Below are 15,706 nucleotides of genomic sequence, written 5' to 3'. Positions count from 1 at the left end.
TGTACTTGCAGTGGAGGCAGCTGATTCCTGGGATGAAGGGGTTGTCTTATGGGGAAAGGCAAGCAACTTAGGCCTATGCTAACTGGAGTTTAGAAGAATGGGAGGTGATCTTATTGAAACATGCAAGATTCTGAGGGGGCTGGACAGGGTAGATACTGAGCAGATGTTTCCTCTCGTGGGGGAGAACTAGGGGGAACTAACTAAAAATAAGGGTCACCATTTTAGATGGGGATGAGGAGGAATTCTTTCCTCAGCGGGTTATCATCTTTGGAATTGTCTACCCCAGAGAGCAGTGGAGCTTGGTTCATTGAATTTATTCAAGAATGAGTCAGACAGATTTTTGATTGATAAGGGAGTCAAGGGTTATGGGGGACAGGAAAGAAAGTGCAGTAAGCCTGCAAATCAGATCAACCATGATCTCACTGATTAGGCCCTGCTAATATTTCTTATGATCTTTCTACTGCAAAATCCAAACAAGATTAGATTTTATTCCTCAATAGTAGATAATATCAGTTGGGAGTTATTCAGGAACCATGCGGGCCTAGAAATTCCTCTGCACATATGCCTACACACACACCTAAGTCTGATCACATATAAACTATTTAAATATAGATTGTGGGAATTTGGGTCTAAGTGAGTTATGTGCATCATTACAATATGTCCAATCTCTTTGACCTCTAAAGCACTCCCTTAATTGAATCTTGACTGGTAGTTTACTCTGTGGTTGTGAAGAGAACAGTAACAGTATAGCAGAGCATCCAAATAAAATGAATGTGAAATGAATCCATCAAACACTGTGTCCAAACAAAGCCATGTCCTCAAAACTTGCCACACCCCTGTCTCTCAAATGGGAATATGCTTTAATTGCACTAGCTTGCTGTTATAAATCTCAAAACATTGAGAACAGATTCTCAGATGTAGCAGAAAACAACGTAATTTTTCTTGTCTTGTGATGGCAATATTTTTGAACATTTTAAAAAATTCATTCTCACTTGAGACCTGCATTGTTTTTGCTGTTTTAAAAAATTTATTTTTATTGCACAAGTGTAAGTCACATTAAAAATTCAACAGTTTCACTGATTGCAAGTTTTTAAACATGCTGTGCCTGATGTGCAAGGCGGATGATTAAATTAGTTGAAACTTAAATTTTACAATTCAAAGAGGAAACATATTGGTGTGAAATTAGTGCTTTTTGAGCACTGATTGTTAACACTAATTTCTGTTTCTTTATGTCCATTTAAGGTTGTGTGTATCCTAATGAGATTGGGAGGGTTCTTGAGCATTTTGGCATTGGTAAAATAAGTGTGCCATTGGATGCTTTTTTGGGTCTAACTTTGGGGTTGCACCCATGTAGGAAACTTCAAGCTTTGATCTGGCATAACATTTTTAATTAAAAACAACATTAAAGTTTACATTCATTTTATTTCTAAGCCCTCTGCTATACCTGCACTGTAATTCTGTTCTCTTCTCAATTACAGAGTAAACTATCAATCAAAATTCAAATAAGCTTCACTGTGAACACTGAAGATCTAATTTAAGAATTCATCTGTGATAAAATTGTAGAAATAAACTTTACTCTGTAACATGAAATACGCAGCTCATAAACAGACCATTCAATCTGTCTTGGTGGTTATACTCCATACACTTCTCTTATTCCATCTACCCTATTTCAGCCTTCTAACATATCTTTCTATTCTGTTGTTTCCTATGTCTTGTCTTGGTTTCTTTTAGAAAAAATCTAAGCTATTTACATCAACCACTTCCTGTGGTAACGAGTTCCACCTTTTAACCACAGAGTAAAGAAATTCTGCCTTGTGTCCCTATTTATAGTTCTGAGTTTTGGATTCTCCCACAATTAGAAACATTCTCCCCACATCTTCTTGTTCAACCCATTCATAATTTTGAAGGTCTCTATCAGCTCCAAGTCTTCTTTTTTCTACAAATAAAACATATTAGAATTGACAGTAGCGAGTCTACAGTATATAGTCAAAATATCTGATCAGATAGTAAGATGTTTGGTTCTTTTTCTTGGATTGTCAAATCTGAACATTCCATTTGTTGGAGGAGTAAATTATTACAGGACACAGTTGGATTTCCTTAAATGATGATCAACTCATTTTTAGAATAAAGTTACTTAGTCTGACTGACTAAAATGTCAATGAAATATGGCAATGGCATGCTGATATTGTCATCCTATCACCAATGGACTGTAATCCTGCAGTTTTAGCTCTCTAAACATTTGTCCACAATATTTGAGTTCAATACTTTAGGTCATAACTATCACTCCCGATTTATTGGACAGCAGATGCTAGTAATAGATTTGCTACAACTATTTATACCTCATCTGGACCCTGTTTTGCTTCTTACTTATCCCATTACCAACTCCTTTTGCCTTACAGCATCATCCCCTTTTTCATTTAGTTGCTCCTGGCCTCTCTCCTATTATAGATCTTGCCTTTGTTTTCCCACCAGCTCCCCCAATCCCACTGGTACTTGTTCTGCACTTGCGAAAAGTAGTTAAATCTATATAACATCTTCCAATTCTGATGAAAGGTCATCTACGTGAAATATTAGCCCTGTTTCTCACCTCACAGATGCTGTCTGACATGCTGAGCATTCCAAGCATTTACTGTTTTTATTTCAGATTTCCAGTATTTGCAGTATTTTACTTAGGTTTAACTTTTTATTCAATATTCAAATATTCTTTGCCATTGCTTCATCCTAATTTGAAAAGTATTCTCCAACTTTTCCAAAGCAAATTTCAAAAGGTAATCTATTCCAATCTCTACCCCTAAAATTCTACTCATAGCTCTTATTGCAGAAGGTTGATTCTCATTCAAATGCAAACCAAAATGTCAAAACAAGAAAGCAGGCATATACAAATGCAACTGTCTGTCTTTTACATATTTTACTGTCTACTTATGTGAAAAAGTCTATTTGTTTTTGCTAATGCTGTACTTAGTTTATATAACCTGTCCTACATAACATTATGAATCAAATCACACCAAAAAGTGAATATTAATAGGTTCAGTTAGAATTTATTTAGCAGGTCCTTCATTAGAGTTAACTAAAGCCCTTTTTTTAGCAAAGCTGTGTACTGAGGTGTTCCTTGTATATCCATTTCTTGTCAGGAAGTCAGATGGTGATGATAGAAAAATCACTTGTCCATATTGGATGAAAAACTGAAGAGGAAACTTCAAGTAATTGAAGGGAGACAGCACAACTTACTGAAACTTGAAAATGATATGGAAAGTTAATAAAATAATCAATTTCAGATAGTAAGCTAGTAAAAATCTGTTTGAACCCTTTTAGAATGACAGCCACTAGTTGATTTGCGTGGACAAATAGCCATAGCAAATGTTTTTTTCTTCCCTCAAAAAGATATTGAGAAAAAATCATTTTCCCCACTTCAATAAATAGTAGAGTTTTGTCGCTGGACTAGTAATCCAGAGACTCAGGATAATGCCCTGGGGACCAAGGTTCGAATCCTGCCACGGTAGATAGTGGATTGAATGCAATAAAAATCTGGAATTAAAAGTTTAATGATAACCGTGGAACCATTATCGATTGTTGTAAAAACTCATCTGGTTCACTAATGTTCTTTGGGAAAGGAAATCTGTTGTTCTTGCATGGTCTGGCCTACGTGTGCTCCAGACCCACAGCAATGTGGTTGACTCTTAAAGGCCCTCTGAAATGGCCTAGCAAGCCACTCAGTTGTAATAAACTGCTACAAAGTCACAAAAAAGGAATGAAACCGGACGGACCCCCTGGCATTGACCTGGGCACCGGAAACAGCAATCGCAGCCCTATTGACACTGCAAAGTCCTCCTTATTAACAGCTGGGGGCTAGTGTCAAAATTGGGAGAGCTGCCTCACAGACTAGTCAAGCAACAGCCTAACATAGTCATCCTCACGGAATCATATCTCATAGAGGATGTCCAGACACCACCATCACCATCCCTGGGTATGTCCTGTCCCACCGCCAGGACAGACCCAGCAGAGGTGGCAGCACAGTGGTCTACAGGTGGGAGGAAGTTGTCCTGGGAGTCCTCAACATCGACTCTGGATCCCATTAAGTCTCAGGTCAAACATGGGCAAGGAAACATCCTGCTGATTGCCATGTACCACCCTCTGTTAGCTGATGAATCAGTGCTCCTCCATGTTGAACAGCACTTGGAGGAAGCACTGAGGGTGGCTAGGGTGCAAAATGTACTCTGGGTGAGGACTTCAATGTCCATCACCAAGAGTCGCTCGGTAGCACCACTACTGAACGAGCTGGCTGAGTCCTAAATGACATAGCTGCTGAACTGGGTCTACGGCAGGTGGTGAGGGAACCAACAACAGGGAAAAACATACTTGACCTCATCCTCATCAACCTGCCTGCCGCAGATGCAACTGTCCATAACAGCATTGGTAGGAGTGACCACTGCACAGTCATTGTGCAGACGTAGTCCTGCCTTCACATTGAGGCTACCCACCATCGTGTTGTGTGGCACTGTCACCGTGCTAAATAGGATAGATTTTGAACAGATCTAGCAACCCACGACTGGGCATCCATGAGGTGCTGTGGGTCTTCAGCAGCAGCAGAATTGTACTCGAACACAATCTGTAACCTCACGGCCCAGCATATCCCCCGCTCTGCCATTACCATCAAGCCAGTGGATCAACCCTGGTTCAATGGAAAGTGCAGGTGGGCATGCCAGGGGCAGCACCAGGCATACCTAAAAATGAAGTGTCAACCTGGTGAAGCTATAACACAGGGTTACTTGCATGCCAAACAGCATAAGCAGCAAGTGATAGGCAGAGCTAACTGATCCCATAACCAACAGATCAGATCTAAGCTCTGCAGTCCTGTCACATCCAGTCATGAAGGGTGGTGGAGAATTAAACAACTCACTGGAGGAGGATACTCCACAAATATCCCCATTCTCAATGATGGAGGAGCCTAGCACATCAGTGCAAAAGATAAGGCTGAAGTGTTTGCAACAATCTTCAGCCAGAAGTGCCGAATGGATGATTCATCTTGGCCTCCTCTGGTCCCCAGCATCACAGATGCCAGTCTTCAACCAATTTGATTCACTCCACGTGATATCAAGAAACGGCTGAAGGCTCTGGATACTGTAAAGGCTACGGGCAATGACAATATTCCGGCAATAGTACTGAAGACTTGTGCTCCAGAACTTGCCGCGCCCTAGCCAAGCTGTTCTAGTACAGCTATGACACTGGCATCTACATGCCCAGGTATATCCTGTACACAAAAAACAGGACAAATCCAACCTGGCCAATTACCGCCCCATCAGTCTACTCGCCATCATCAGTAAAGTAATGAAAGGGGTCATCAACAGTGCTATCAAGCGGCACTTGCTTAGCAATAACCTGCTCACTGACGCCCAGTTTGGGTTCCACCAGGGCCACTCAGCTCCTGACCTCTTTACAGCCTTGGTTCAAACATGGACAAAAGAGCTGGACTCTCGAGGTGAGGTGAGAGCAACTGCCCTTGACATCAATGCAGCATTTGACCGAGTGTAGCATCAAGGAGCCCCAGCAAAACTGGAGTTAATGGGAATCAGGTGGAAAACTCTCTGCTGGTTGAAGTCATACCTAGCACAAAGGAAGATGGTTATGGTTGTTGGAGGTCATTCATCTTCGTCAATGACCTTCCTTCCATCATAAGATCAGAAATGTGAATGTTCGCTGATGACTGCATAATGTTCAGCACCATATGTGACTCCTGAGGTACTGAAGTTGTCCATGTACAAATACAGCAAGACCTGGACAATATCCAGGCTTGGGCTGACAAGTGGCAAGTAACATTCGCACCACACAAGTGTCTGGCAATGACCATCTCCAACAAGAGAAAATCCAACCATGTTCAACAGCATTACCATCACTGAATACCACACTATCAACATCCTGGAGGTTGCTATTGACCAGAAACTGAACTGGACTAGCCATATAAATACTGTAGCTACAAGAGCAGGTCAAAGGCTAGGAATTGTGCGACAAGTAACTCATCTCCTGACTCCCCAAAGCCTGTCCATCATTCACAAGGCACAAGTCAGGAGTGTGATGGAATACTCCCCACTTGCCTGGATCAACGCAGCTTCCACAACACTCAAGGAGCTTGACACCATCCAGGACAAAGCAGCCCACTTGATTGGTACCACATCCACAAACATTCATTCCCTCCACTGCCGACGCACAGTAGCAGTAGTGTGTACCATGTACAACATGCACTGCAGGCATTCACCAAGGCTCCTTAGACAGCACATTCCAAACCCACAACCACTACCATCTTGAAGGACAAGGGTAGCAGATAGATGGGAACCACCACCTGGAAGTTCCCCTCCAAGTCACTCACCATCCTATCTTGGAAATATATCACCATTCCTTCAATGTCACTGGGGCTAAATCCTAGAATTCCCTTCCTATCAGCACTGTGGGTGTACCTAAACCACATGGACTGCAGTGCTTCAAGAAGGCAGCTCACCACCACCTGCTCAAGGGCAACTAGGTATGGGCAGTAAATCCTGGCCCAGCCAGCGAAGCCCACATCCCATGAATGAATAAAAAAAAAAAAGGATGCCAGATAATAAACTGCCACTTATCTGGCATGACCATAGCCTACATTTTTGATCAGGCACTTCCCGGCTAAATAATCAGTTCCACATATCAGATCATAAATATTGCTCCCATTTAATTGGACAGCAGGTGCTGGTCAATCAATCAATAAATTCACTTTATTGTCCAAATGGAAATTCGTTTTGGGTACATTGCTTGTTTGGTGAAAAATTACATATAAATGAATAATAACAATAAAAGAAAGATTACCCTATCACAGAGATTTAACTTTAATTAAAATATGTATTAAAAACTATTCCAATGGATTAAGATAATCAGCGAGTCCCGCCTTGAGTGCATATCCTCACCCATACATCAAACTCCTGTTAAAAGTTCTTATAGTGAAGGGCACAAACAAGTTCAGGAGCCAATTTGTCCTGCACCTGAGACACTGTAGCCTTTTCCTGCAATGCAACCAACAGCAATAGTGAAATAAGGTTTGATTCTCATTGTTCATGACACTCTTCATTTTCGTCAAAATTCTTCGAGAGCAGATTTCATGAAGAAAGATCTGCTCACCAAAAACCCTTCCTGCCTGGTTCAATAATCTCTGCACCTTTAAAGAGCACCAGCCAAAAAGGAAAGTAGTCTCAACTACAGCCATTTAGAAGAGTTTCATGATTATTGTATCTACTAGAAAGAATTTTAATTTCTGAGGTAGTATAATTGTGTATGTTCCTTGGCTGCCACACCTGTACACTGTTAGTACACACTTGTAATTAGTAACTAGGGTGATGGTTCTGCTGTTGCCATTCACATCTCCCCAGGCTCATCTTTTGTTTCTTTACTTCTCCTGTTACCTCCTGTCTTTGCACCATCATCCCTTACATTATTTAATCATTTTTGCCTTCCTCCTATCACAGACCTCCCTTTGTTCTCCCCAGCCCTCACTTTTTCCTGCTGTCTTTGCTAAAATTAATTAAATCTTAAACTTCTTGCTGATCTAACAAAGGGCATTGATCTTTGTTTCTCTTTCCATAGACGCTACCTGAGCTGCTGAGTATTTCCAGCATTCGTGCTTTTGATTTCAGATTTCCAGCATTCACAGCATATTGTTTTTGCATAAGAGGTTAAAGAGACAGTTAAGCTAATTTACTGATGTGACTTTACATTCTTTTCGTAGCAAGTTCAATGTAACAGGTCTTTTTCATGGGTTTTATAAAAGCCTTGCAGAGTCAGTAGTGTAAATGGGATTTAGGCACACCTGTATTGGTTATGCATTATTTAAAAAGCACACATACAAAGGTGTACTCAAAATGTTAACTGTAAATCTTGGTCAGTTACTTTTCAGATGCTATGTTTTCATATGTTTATGTGCTGACAATGTTGACTTTAAAATAAGACTTAGTGTAAAAACCTTGGCTCAACCTAGAGATTTTATGACTGAGTTAAATTTACAATGACTCAATAAAATATTTTATATAGTCATCGTGTTATTATTTTTCATTAATATTAAAATTACTTTGTCTAACCATTTGCAGAGATTTAATTGTAAGTGTCTTAACTATGTTACTGTAGACTTTTACAGTCCCCTGCCAATGGGTTAGCAGGCTCCGGATATTGGCGGAGGGGGAGGGGGGAGGTGGCAGGAGGGCCAGTAAAATTCTGTGGGTGCCTTTCCCACCAATGAGCTGTCTCCCGCGCCCTGGCTGTGATTTAATGGGTGGCAAGCAAGGCCTCAGCTGGTCTGCCTGCCCTCATGGTAATTAAGGCCCTTAAGAAGCCAATTAATGGACACTTAAAGGCCATTTTCCACCCAGCCGCAACTTTTTGGTCAGTGGGAGGAGGTTGGCCATGGGCGGAAACCTGGCATGTAAGCCTACTAAGGGCCTGGAAAAGAGAGGTGCTTCCCTCCCATTTTTTCCAATTGTGCCCCTGCCACCCCCTACGTCTACCCCCCTGGGTGTCCCCTCTACTCCCCCACCCCACCGCCCCCACCCCCCCCCACCCCTCCCTGTCCCTGGGGCTTCCTAACCTGGCCCTGCTGACGATAATTCCCCCAAATTTATTTGTCATCCGGCCCGCCTCTTATTCTTCAGGGCTGGATGTAGTCCCAGCAGTGGCCACTGCTCGAAATGGTGCTGCTGGGCCCAGAAAGCTTTTGGTCAGACTGGCTGGCTGCTCTTGGAGGCAGGACTTCCTCCCCAGATGGGGGCACAAGGTCCATCTCAAGCCAATTTTAAATGGCTGCAGGGCAACCTGCCAGAGGGGGGACAGTTTTATGACGAGGGGGGAAACACTGTCACCCATAAAATCCTGTCCTATGATTGGCTGATGAAGATTTTCCAACTGTCTGCGCAAATATTATTTTGCTTATTAACTGGTACTCACAAAACACTCCAACAAAGGAGGAACACTCTGGTAGGAATAGCTTTTGATAAATTAAAAAGTGAACAGATCAAAGGCACTTTAAAGAGATTTTTTATTTAGATGTTTTATTGCTTATATATTAATTAAGGTGATAGCCCAAAGGAAATTCACCAAAGAAAGCTATATTTTATAAATATATTGCTTATCATTGTAAAAGCTTGCGTATACCTCTGAACTGAAACATCAATACATGGCTGCTTTAAGCTTCACTTCCTATTGATTGATGTCAGCAGTCAGTGGTCTGAATAAGTGATAGCAACAAAATAATTCAAAAGGTTTTCCGTTTAATAAAGAGAAGTCCAAATTAAGAATTAAAGTATTGATTATAGTTCTGGGGATTTAAAATAGTTTTTTTACCTTTACTGTGCAGCAGTATCTTCAATCTCACCTGAGGGTATTTATAATATACCCCTGGTCATCCCATCAACCATAAAAACATAGAAACAGAAGTAGCCCCTCAAGCCTGTTCCACTGTCCAATGAGATCATATCTGATCTTTATCTTAATTCCATCTACCTGCATTGGTTCCATAGCCCATAATATACCCTTGCCTAACAAAAATCTACCATTCTGCGACTTTCATTTGACTCAGCCTCAACAGTTCTTTTGCAGGGGCTGGGGGAGCATGGAGCATTTGAGATTTCTACTGTGGGAATACGTGCTTTCCGACATCTCTCTTGAATGGCCTAGCTCTAATATTAAAGACTACGTCTCTTTCTCTGGACCAGAAGAAGTCGCTTCTCTCTACTTACCCTGCCAAATTCTTCAATCAGCTGAAACATGTCAATTAGGTCACCCCCTAATATTTCATATTCAAGGAAATACAAGCCTACTCTCTGCCACCAGTTCTCATACTTCAGTTCTGGTAAGATCATCAGATCATAAGAAATAGGAGCAGGAGTGGGCCACTCAGCCCATCGAGTTTGCTCTGCCATTTGATAAGCTGGTCTTATTGATGCCTTGGTTTCACTTTCCTGCCTGACTCACTTGTTAATCAAAAATCTGCCCAACTCAGCCTTGAAAACCTTCAGACCCAGCCTTCACTGCTCTCTAGGGAAGAGAATTTCAAAGGCTAACAATTCTCAGAGACAAAATTCCTCCTAATCTCTGTCATAAATAGGAAAACCCTTATTTTTAAACTGTGAAACATCCTCTCAGCATCTATACTGTCTAGTTCCCCTTAGAATCTTGTATGTTTCAATATGATCAACTCTCATTCTTCTAAACTCCAATTAGCACAGCCCAATCCTTCCTCATAAGACAACTTCTTCATCCCTGGAATCAGCTTGGTGAACCTTCTATGACATGCTTTCAATGCAAATATATCCCTCCTCAAGTAAGGAGACTAAAACTATACACGGCTCCAGGTGTTGTCTCACCAATGCCCTGCACAGTTGCAGCAAGACTTCCCTTCTTTAATATTCCATTCTCCTTGTAATGAGGGCCAACATTTCATTTGCCTTCCTGATTACTTGCTGTACCTGCAAGCTAACGTTTTCTGATTCATGTACAAAGACACTCAGATCCCTTTGTACTGCAGCATTCTGCAGTCTTTGTCCATTTAAATAATATTCTATATTTCCTGCCAAAGTGGACAACCTCACATTTTCCCACATTATACTCCATCTGCCAAATATTTGTCCACTCACTTAATCTATCTATATCCCTCTGCAGACTCTTTTTGTCCCCTTCACAATTTGCTTTCCGACCTACCTTTCTATCATCAGCAAATCTTACTACAATATAGTTGGTCCCTTCATCCATGTCATTAATATATATCATAAATAGTTGAGGCCTCAGCACTGGTCCCTGTGCCATTCCACTAGTTACAGTTTGCCAACCTGAAAATAGCCCATTTATCCTGACTCTCTGTTTCTTGATAGTTAGCCAATCCTTTACCCAGGCTAATATATCACCCCAAATGCTGTGAACTCTTATCTAATGCAGTAAACTTTTATGTGGTACTTCTTTCATTTTTTCACAGCATGTGGGCATTGCTGGTTAAGCTAGCATTATAACTCATCCTTAATTGTCCTTGAGGTGGCGGTGAGCCGCCTTCTTGAAGCGCAGTAGTCCATGTGCTGTGGGTACACCCTCAGTGCTGTTTTAAAGGTATTTCCAGGATTTTGACTGAGTAACATTGAAGGAAAAGCGATATAATTCCAAGTCAGGATGGTGTGTGGCTTGGAGAACTTGCTGTGGTGGTGTTCCCGTGCATCTGATGCCCTTGTTCTTCTAGGTGGTAGAGGTCACAGGTTTCAAGGGTGCTGTTGAAGGAGCCCTGGTGAGTTGCTGCAGTGCAGTTTTTATATGGTACACACTGCTGCTACTGTGCGTTGGCAGTGGAGGAAGTGAATGTTTAAGGTGGTGAATGCGGTGCCAATCAAGCTGGATGGTGTAGAGCTTCTTGAGTTGCTCTCATCCAGATAAGTGGAGAGTACTCCATTACACTCCTGACTTGTGCCTTGTAGATGGTGAACAGGTTTTGGGGAGTTAGGAGGTGAGTTACTATAGAATTCCCAGCCTCTGACCTACTCTTGCAACAGGTATTGTATTTATACAGCTGGTCTAGTTCACTTTCTGGTCAATGGTAAACCTCAGAATACTGATAGTGGGGATTCGGTATTGGTAAAGCCATTAAATTTCAAGGGAAGATGGTAAGGTTCTCTCTTGTTAAAGATGGTTGTTGCCTGGCACTTGTGTAGTGCAAATGTTACTTGCCACTTATCAGCCCAAGCCTGAATGTTGTCCGGGTAAGGTCATGCTGTGTATGGACACAGACTGCTATAGTATCTGTTGCGGATGGGACTGAACATTGTGCAATCATCAGCGAATGTTCCCACTTCTGACTTTCTGATGGGAAATGGTCACTCTTGAAGCAGCTGAAGATAGCTGGACCCAGGACACTACCCTGAGGAACTCCTGCTGCAATGTCCTGGGATTGAGATGATTGACCTCCGACAACCACAACCATCTTCCCTTGTACAAGGTATGACTCCAACCTGTGGATAGTTTTCCTTTTGATTCCCACTGACTTCAAATTTGCTTGGTCTTCTTGATACCACAATCAGTCAAATGCTGCCTTGATGTCAAGGGCAGTCAGTCTCACCTCACTTCTTGAGGTCAGCTATTTTGTCCATATTTGGAGTAAAGCTGTAATAAGGTCAGGAGCTGCATGGCCCTGGCAGAAGCCAAACTGAACGTCAGTGAGCTGATTATTGCTGAGTAGGCTCTGCTTGATAGCACTGCTGATGCCTCGTTCAAGCACTTCATTGATGATCAATGCAGAGTGATGAGCCTCGAATAGGCAGGGTTTGATTTATCCTGCTTTTTGTGCACAGGAAATAACTGGACAATTTTTCAGATGGCCAATGTTGTAACTGTACTAGGGCCATGACTAGTTCTGCAGAACAAGTATTTGGTACTAATGCTAGAATATTGTTCAGGCCTGTAGTCTTTACAGTATCCAGTGACTTCAGCTGTTTGCTGATATCATGTGGTGTGAATCGAATTGGTTGAAGACTGGTATTTGTGATGCCAGGGTCCTCAGCAGGAGGCTGAGATGGATCATCCATTCAGCACTTCTAGCTGAAAATAGCTGCTGTTGTTCACCCTTGTCTTTTTCACTGATGTACTAGAATGCTCCATTATTGAAGATAGGGATTTTTGTGGAGCTTACTCCACCAGTTAGTTATTTGATTGTCCACCACCATTCATGACTGAACATGGCAGGACCGCATAGCTTAGATCTGATCTGTTGGTTAAGGGATTGCTTAGCTCTGTCTATCGCATGCTGTTTCTGCTGTTTGACATGCAAGTAGTCCTGTGTTGTAGTTTCACAAGGCTGATACCTCATTTTTAGGTATGCCTGGTGCTGCTCCTGTCATGCCCTCTTGTACTCTTCGTTGAACCTCAACTTGATCGTAATTATAGAGTGAGGGATATGCCAGGCCATGAGGTTACAGGCTGAGGTTGAATACAATTCTGCTGCTGCTGATGGTCTGCAATGCCTCATGGATACCAAGTTTAGAGTCACAAGATCTGTTCAAAATCTACCCCATTTACCATGGTGGTAGTGCCACACAACACAATGGAGGATATGCTCAATATGAAGATGGGACTTCACCTCCATAAGGACTCCATTAGGATAAGACTGGTCACTCTGTCCAATACTGTCATAGACAGGTAGATTGATGAGACAAAGTCAAGTAGGTTTTTCCCTCTTGTTGGTTCCATCACCTCCTGCCGCATACCCAGTCTAACAGCAATGTCTTTCAGGACTCAGCCAACTTGTTCAGTAGTGGTGCTACTGAACCACTGTTCGTGATTGAAGTCCCCCACCTAGGGTACATTCTGTATCCTTGCCACCTTCAGTGCTTCTTCCAGATGGTGTTCAACATAGAGGAGGACTGATTCATCAGCTGCTGGGGTGGATGGGAGCTGTAGGTGGTAAGTAGCAGGATGTTTCCTTGTGCCTGTTTGACCTGATGCCATGAGAAAGCATGGCGGGGGGTCCGGAGCCAATGTTGAGGACTCCCAGAGTCTTGTTGAATACCTTTTGAATATCCAAATTCACCACATCTCCTGGTTCCCCTTTATCCACCCTGCTTGTTATATCCTCAAGGGACTCTAATAAATTTGTCACACACAATTTCCCTTTAACAAAATCATTTTGGCTCTGTCTAATTGTATTAAGATTTTCTAAATGTCCTGCTATTACCTTCTTAATAATCAATTCTAGCATTTTCCCAATGTCAGATGTGAGACTAACTGGCATATAATTTCCTGCTTTCTGTCTGCCTCCTTTCTTGAATAGTGTTGTTATATTTTCATTTTCCAATCTGCTGGGATTTTCTGGAATCTAGAGAATTTGGAAGATTACAAGCAATGTATCCACTATTTCTGCAGCTACTTCCTTTAAGGCTCTAAGATGCAGGCCATCAGGTCTAGGGGACTTGTCAGCTTTTGGTCCCATTCGTTTTCCTAGTACTTTTTCTCTAGTGATTATAATTGTTCTAAGATCCTCCCTCATTTTTGCCCCTGCTTTTCCACTATTCGTGGGGTGTTTTTTGTGTCTTCTATTGTGAAGGCAGGTAAAAAAATACTTGTTCAAAGTCTCTGCTATTTCCTTGTGTTCCATTATTGATTCCCCAGTCTCACCTTCTAAGAGAATTACATTCACTTTAGCGACTCGCTTCTTTTTCATATATTTGTAGAAACTTTTATCGTTTGTTTTTATATTTCTCTCAGACTCTGGTATCTCCTTCTATTATTTTTTCAGTCATCCTTTGTTGGTTTCTAAAATTTTCCCAATATTCTAGCCTACCACTAATCTTTGCAGCATTGTACATCTTTACTTTCAATTTGATACCATCCTTAAATTCCTTAGTTAGCCACAGATGGGACATCCTTCTCGTAGTCTTTCTTTCTCAGTGGAATATATCCTTGTAGAGAGTTATGAAGAATCTCCTTAAATGTCTGCCACTGCTTCGCCACAATCTTACCTTTCAATCTATTTTTCTGTTCCACTTCAGCCAACTCCATCTTCATAAACTTAAATAAAGGCAATTACAAGGGTAAGACACCAGTATCAGACCCACAGTTCTCATCTTCAAACTGAAGGTGAAATTCTATCATGTTAGCTAGTGAATTTTAGTATGATTACACAAAAACAAAATCTACCGATGCTGTTAATCTGAAATGAAGAAAAATGCTTGGAAAACTCAGCAGGTCTGGCAGTATCTGTCAATGACCTTTAATCAGAACTGAAGATGGAAAAGTAACAGTTTTTAAGCCAGTAGAAGTGAGGAGATGACAGGAAGGACAAAGGAGAAGGTCTGTGATAGGGTGGAAGCCAGGGGAAATTAAATAACAAAGGATTTCATGATGCAACAGCCAAAGCGAATGGTAATAAATATAGAAAGAAACAAATATTGGTGCCCAAATGAGGTGTAAATGGCTACTTAAAAAACATCTGAATGCAATAGAGTTGAAGGGATGAAGAAAGATACAAGACATGACCACCCCAGCAACACAAAAAACAAGAGGAAAACAAATGTGGAACAAGAGGGAGGCAGAAGTTATGATCTAAACTTGTTGAACTCGATGTTGAGCCCAAAAGGCTGTAAAGTGCCGAGTCAAAAGATAGGGTGCTGTTCCTCAAGCTTGCTTTGAGCTTTGCTGGAACACAGTAGCAAGGGGGAGAATTAAAATGACAAGCAACCAGAAGCTCTGGGCTGCACTGTGAACTGGATGGAGGTGTACTGCAAAGTGATCCATTGTCTGTGTTTGGTACCTCCAGTGTAATGGAGACCACATCGTGAGCAGCGAATACAGTATAATAAATTGCTATTTCACTTGGAAGGAGTGTTTGGGGCCTTGTATAGTGAGAAGGGAGGAGGTGAAACGACAGGTGTTACATCTTCCATGCTAGCACTGAAAAGCACTGGAGGGAAGGACGGGGGTATTAAGGGTGACTGAGGAGTGGACCAGGGTGCCAATGAGGAAACGGTCCCTATGGAATGCTGAAAGGGGGGCGGCAGGGGAATATGCGTTTGATGGTGGCATTAAGCTGGAGCTGGTAGAAATGGCAGAGGATGATCTGTTGAATATGAAGGCTGGTGTGGCGGAAGGTGAGGACAAGGGAAACCCTATCATGGTTCTGGGAAAGAGGGGAAGGGTGTGACGTGGATCGGAAACATTGGAGCCACGCTGG

General features: G+C 41.9%; 1 protein-coding gene across 1 annotated transcript in view; it reads right to left on the bottom strand.

Annotated features, from left to right (window-relative positions):
- The window catches only part of dock1 (dedicator of cytokinesis 1), a 693,250-nt gene that overhangs the window by 56,008 nt on the left and 621,536 nt on the right, over positions 1 to 15,706 (bottom strand). The window lies entirely within an intron of this gene.

Source organism: Carcharodon carcharias, chromosome 17 (genome assembly GCF_017639515.1).
Source record: "Carcharodon carcharias isolate sCarCar2 chromosome 17, sCarCar2.pri, whole genome shotgun sequence".
NCBI classification, from domain to species: Eukaryota; Metazoa; Chordata; class Chondrichthyes; order Lamniformes; family Lamnidae; genus Carcharodon; species Carcharodon carcharias.
This window is presented reverse-complemented; position numbering and strand designations above follow the sequence as displayed.